The 6,451-nt window shown below is 39.4% G+C and overlaps 1 protein-coding gene across 1 annotated transcript in view; it reads right to left on the reverse strand.

Moving 5' to 3' along the window:
• Window positions 1–5,621, reverse strand: part of LOC107550094 (14-3-3 protein zeta-like) — an 18,730-nt gene extending 13,109 nt beyond the window's left edge. Inside the window, exon 1 of the mRNA XM_016231321.1 lies at window positions 5,522–5,621. The gene's annotated coding sequence lies outside the window, so the exon portion shown is untranslated. The remainder of the gene's footprint in view (window positions 1–5,521) is intronic.
• Between the last annotated feature and the right edge of the window lie 830 nt (window positions 5,622–6,451).

Below are 6,451 nucleotides of genomic sequence, written 5' to 3' on the forward strand. Positions count from 1 at the left end.
TATTATGTTGAAGGCCTACAGAGAAAATATTGTTGTATCTTTAAGCAGTTGCACTTGTTCTGAATGCACTTTCTTGTAGTAGTCCTACAGAGAAAAATTTAAAATATACTTGACCTAAATGCACTTTGTTTTTATGAGAGAACATTTCATTTTAAAACCTTTCTGCAGGCCAGTAGGCCTGTACATTATTATTTAATGTACACATGAGTGGGGTCAAGTTAAACATTTTAGTTTGAATTTTATTTTATACTGTGCATTGTTGCAATGTGCTAAATAAATATTTCCATAATTTGTAATTGATTTATTCTTTGAAACTTTAATATTAATTTATGCAATTGCAATGCCTTGAGTTTAGTAAAGTTAGTACACAGTCATAGCCATAAATGCAATGGTACTAATAATTGGCATAATTTCTTTCGGTGTTTCGGTTTTCGGCCTTGGTTTCCTCTTTTTCGGTTTTCGGTTTCGGCCAAGAATTTTCATTTCGGTGCATCCCTAACTGTAACTACACACAGAACACCGTGTTTCCCCATGGACCATTATTACTGACTCAAAACCCGATAAACACTGGACATATTTAAGACCGTAAATCAATATGGTGGCTAGTTATGATGTCCCTAAGTTAGCAATGTTTTGTGAAAGACTAAGCGCCATTCATGTTGATTGTCTCATTCTCTCTCTGTGACACACACACACACACACACTCCCCATACAGTTATGCATAAAAATACCACAGAAAGAAAGATAGTCAATATCACACGAAGAGCACCAGTTTTCACCTCTAAAAATCAGCATGATTACAAATGTGATACTGATTTTATGCAACAGTTCAATAAACAAGAAGTTAATATTAAGAGACTTACGTTTTAGACACCCTATTGCCTGTTTTTGCTCTATTTCGCCAACAAAAAATAATTCCAAACACAGCCACAGCACTGTTTTGCGTCTCTGAGTAACATGACGCTGTTTCGTTCCTGAATGAATCACCCGTTTAAATGATTTGGTTCAATCGCAATGATTCACTTATTAACAGTGACTTACTGCCACCTACTGGCGGTATTAATTTCACATTTAAAGTATATTTTTGTTTTTTAAATAATTGTAAATATCAGTATTCAATATTTTATGTTTAAAATAACAAAATATTTTTAATGCATTTGTAACTGCAGGTTAAATACATTCATGTCCCTCTGAGCTGAATTAAATAGTGTAAATAGGTGTATCTAAATGCCTCTTCAGAAGATGCAGCTTCTGTGTTTCCTCTGCATTACAAAGATGAATTTTGTTGAAACTGATATCATTTGTTTGGTAACAGCCTAAATGTCTTATTATTATAATTGACTGATTAAGAATTTGACTCAAAAGATGATGCACACAGAAAAAAATATGGCGTTACAAAAGGTAAAAATGGTCATAAAATTTTAAAATCAATTTAAACTTATTGGAACAGATTAATTTCTATCACTGCTGTGAACTGACCAGTACATAGAATATGAAGGATATCAAAAACAAGGTTTACACACACACACACACATGTGCAAGTAGAGAGACATTTAAGAGGGTTTATTCTTCAAATAACTAATTTCAAATTGCAGAAAAATGTGTTTAGAAATTGTGTATGGACTCTTGTTCTAAGTTACCTTCCTGTCCACTGATTTTTGCCTCTTAAAAGCCACAAAGCCTTCCAAGAAGACAGTCAAGGCCGCCTTTTGTGTCATGCTTGAGCTTTAGTTAGGATGAAACTTGAAACTTGATTTACACGAAATTAATGCAATGTTTAGGTATTATTATTATTATTTTGATTTATGCCTTAGTTTAAATTTGTACCGTTTACTTTTTTTAAAGTAATGTGAAATTGTTTTTTATATTTCTTGATTTAAATTTAAATAAATAAATAAATAAATGCATTTAGCAGACGCTTTTATCCAAAGTGACTTACTGTGCATTCAGGCTATACATTTTTTACCAGTGTGTGTAAACTGCTGAGAACTGAACCCATGACCTTTGCGCTGCTAACACAATGCTCTACCACTGAGCCACAATGATTTAATCCCTTAGTTTTAGGTTGTGAATGTGAAATAGATTTTTGTATTTTTATTTATATATATATATATATATATAAAACATTATTTTTTAACTGATATTTGTATTTGCATTTTGAATGTAATTTGCCAATTAAATGCATTAAATGGGTTTAGTTTTCACGGTTATTAATGTATGCAATTTCAGCAATAGAAATTTTCATCTTTCTGAAAAGGAAATAAATTAGTTGTTTATTTTAAGAGACCTATCTTATATTCTCTTGTATATTTAGTATTGTTCTTTATTAAAGAAAAATTACTTCTTATCCGATTACTCGATGGACTAATAGGTAGAATACTCGATTACTAAAATAATCGATAGCTCCAGCCCTATCCAAGATGTTCATGTCTTTCTGTCTTCAGTCACAAAGAAATTAAGGTTTTTGAGGAAAACATTCCAGGATTTTTCTCCATATAAAGGACTTCAATGGGCTGAAGGTTTAAACTGCAGTTTCAGTGCAGCTTCAAAGAGCTCTACACGATCCCAGCCGAGGAATAAGGGTCTCATCTAGTGAAACCATGGGTCATCTTCTTAAAAAATAAGTATATAGACTTTTTAACCACAAATGCACGTCTTGCACTAGCTCGACTTCACGCATCACGTAATCACGTTGGAAAGGTCACGCGCGGTTGGCTCTTCCTCTGTGTACTGCGGTTCAGAAAAGTAGGGTTGGGCGAAAAACTCCATTTCATTTTTCTCCTCCAACTTCAAAATCTTCAGACATTGTTGTTTTACCTTTTTTTGTAAAGGGCTTTTTTATTGTAAAGGCACATTCGCTTTGTAAATACTGAGTCGGTACTTCCGCCTTCGTCACGCGTGAGTCGTGACCTTTCCAACATGATTACGTAATGTGTGAAGTCGAGCATTTGTGGTTAAAAAGTATATAAATTTGTTTTTTGTTTTTTTAAGAAAATGACTGATGGTTTTGCTAGATAAGACCCTTATTCCTCGGCTGGGATCGTGTAGAGCCCTTTGAAGCTGCACTGAAACTGCAGTTTGAACCTTCAGCCCGTTGAAGTCCATTATATGGAGAAAAATCCTGGAACGTTTTTCCTCAAAAAATCTTTATTTCTTTGCGACTGAAAACAGAAAGACATGAACATCTTGGATGACACGGGGGTGAGTAAAGTATCATGACATTTTTATTCTGGAAGTGAACGAATACTTTAATTGTAGCAAATATGCTTATATGTTTTACAAAACACTGGCTGAAATGCACATTTTCTGTTTCCAAATAATGGAGGATTTAGAGCATTATCCATCGGCACTGAAACAGGGAAGAGTACATTTCTGTTAATCCTCCAAGCGCCAAAGTCGCAAAATTGCGACAAGACATCATACTTAATCAAATAGACTGTAGTTCCTAATATGGGGTAATATCTCATTTGTATTCCCTACCACTAGATGGCAGACATGTAGTACTTGGATTCTAGACCAAAATTACGTCATGTTCCTATTCAAAGTGTTCGAGGAAATAGCAGAGCAAGTGAGCTATCGCGTCATTGATGCGGAAGCAGTTCAGCTCATAGCGTGCGGGTAAATTGTGAGAGAAAATCGCCAAATGGCTAATAAAAAGTTGTACCGTGAGGATGTGTTGCAAATGTTATTCGCTGATTCTGACTGTGAAGGGGAATATTTGCCTTTTGGAAATGACGATCGGTCGTCTAATAATCGCACTTCTCCCGGCACATCTTTGCAGCGCAATGGTGCCGCCGTGCAAGGCGAGAGTGTTCACGAAGCACAAACAAGCGATCATTTCGACCCTTTGCCCAACGGGGATGGGGGTGTTAGGGGTGAACGTGGTCATAGTGTCCATAGGAGAGCTGTTGCTAGAGGTAGAGGCAGCAGGGGTAGGAGAAATAGTGCTGGAAGTAGCACTAGCTGCCCCAAAGAGGCGGGAGTGGCCGTGCTGTGCGTGGGAGAGGCAGCACAGGTGATCTGGATCTAAATAGGGCTGGAAATAGCGATGACAACGGTGGCTGGGTTTATCTGAGAAATGAAGAAGTGTTTCAGGACTGGATCCAACACTTTGATGAGCTTGCTGGTCATCTAGTAATAATCTAGTACTTTCTCCTGTTTTATTGTTGGTTTCCTCTTTTCTGATCATTTGGAATGAGGATAAAAAGACAAAAAAAAACATGCAAATAAGTTCCATTCAATATCTACTATTTCCTGAACATTATTAAATTCAAGATGGCCGCCCCCGATGACGTAATAATATGCAAATTAGACGAGTACATTTACTTTCTGTCACGCCCAACATCTTTCTAATTTACAGTAGATCTCGATCTTTAAGCCCTTCCAAGCCACAGGCTTTTGAAATCTTGATGTCAAAATCCAGCATTTTCCCCCAAAATCCCTGGCGCCTAAAGGGTTAATCTACCGACTTATCGGCCAGTGCTGACATGTCGTCCGCTGTATCGGGCTTTCACACTATAGGACTGAGAAATTAGAGGAATGCAGGCCCTGAGGCCCCCAGAAACGAAGACTTTGACTCACCCAAAACAAACACCCATTCATTTAACATGCGACATGAGAGAAAAGGAGCGAAAATGGCCAAAAATGCGGACATGACTTCGCCGACCACGCCCAGTCCACACAGCAGCCAGCGAACAATGTTTAAACAAGACACGCTGCATATATATATATATATATATAAAAATACAAATAAATAAAGGGCCGATCTCGCGTCTGATTACGGTCCATCCGGGAATTCATGCGCGCGAACTACTCCGCTCTTCACCTGCCGTTACCTTCCTAGCGTCCGCTTTGTCTCGATGCGACACCCCGCTAAACCGGGCAGCTCGTCTGCACCATTTGATCTTACACGGCCTTTTAGCCAATGGGAGTATATTACATTGTGCTGACAAAGAGCAGAACACCAGTCCATTTCCATAAGCAGATTCAACCCGACACACCGTCGCTAAGCTACCTTCATCTGACAGGAACTCGACGCGGAGGTAAACGCCCTGCCTTCCGCCTAACGTGCCCGACACGACCGGGCTTGCCAGATGTCCCCTAGGACCGAGCTTCAGCGCGATACATCACATGTGTACGCTTATATCCCGACTAACACATGACCACGAGCAGCCGGAGTGATGTTTGCGTGCGCAGGAGCAGGACTCATCCTTCCGCTGTCAGCAAAGCGCAGACGGTCGAAGAGCGAAACCGCGCAAAACAGCGTTTATTAAGTCCCGTAACAGCCCCGACTTCGCTTTAGGAGTGAGACTTCTTATCCTGGTCTCCTCCGAGCCGCCACCGAGTCATCTCTCAGGCAAACCGCTTTGAAGCATCCCAACGGCAAGCCCTCACTACAAACAACTAGCTTCTCTTCGAGCGATATACGGTAAACAGCTCAGTTAGACTCGGAAGACAGAAATACAGATCTTATTTACGCAACAGCACCGCGAACGGTTGAATGAAACGAAAGTAAGCCAACCTGAGAATGAGTGGTCGCTGTGTCTCCGGCTGCACGGCTCCGCTGCCACTCACCGACTGCGAGCGCGAGCCACGGGGTTTCCCGCCCACTCTCGCGCTGCCGGAGCAGGGGCCGTGACGTCAACCGCTGCCTAGGCAACCGGGGTTCGATTGGCGCGCGCCGCGGGTTTAACCCTGTAACGCCTGACACGTGACAAACCTGTTAGGGTATGATACAATGAGGACATGGAGCTCATACTCGAGGAGAAAGGAAACACTGAGGTGTAGATGCTGATATTTATATGGGCAAAAATTAAGATGAAATTCTGATAGCTTGCCTTGTGATGTAAATTAGTGAGATCTTTTTAACAATATAACAGGCTAAATGCATTTAAAGGGGTCATATGATGCGATTTCAAGTTTTCCTTTCTCTTTGGAGTGTTACAAGCTGATTGTGCATAGATAAGATCCCTGAAGTTGCAAAGACTAAAGTCTCAAAACCAAAGAGAGATTCTTTATCAAAGTTAAGACTCTGCCAGTCAAGCAGACATCAGAAGGCATGTAGATGTGAACAACAGGTTTTTCAGCAAAGTTCTGATCATGTTAACAATTTAAAGGCCTTCACGTAGATTTAATATGTCATTTATGCCTTTGATACATGAATTAAATAATAAAGGAAATATTTTTTCTTTATTTTAAACATTAATACTACATTTTATATTAATACAAAAAAAAATAATTCCCCTTGTTTTTATTTTAAAATGGTATTCTTTCTTTCTTTTATTTTCTCAACTGTATACTCTAAAAAATGCTGGGTTAAATATAACTCAGCGCTGGGTCAAAACAACCCAACCGCTGGTTCAACACAACCCAACCGCTGGTTCAACACAACCCAACCGCTGGGTCAACACAACCCAACCGCTGGGTCAAAACAACCCAACCGCTGGGTCAA

The sequence above is a fragment of the Sinocyclocheilus grahami genome, unplaced genomic scaffold (genome assembly GCF_001515645.1).
Source record: "Sinocyclocheilus grahami isolate Dianchi unplaced genomic scaffold, SAMN03320097.WGS_v1.1 scaffold387.1, whole genome shotgun sequence".
NCBI classification, from domain to species: Eukaryota; Metazoa; Chordata; class Actinopteri; order Cypriniformes; family Cyprinidae; genus Sinocyclocheilus; species Sinocyclocheilus grahami.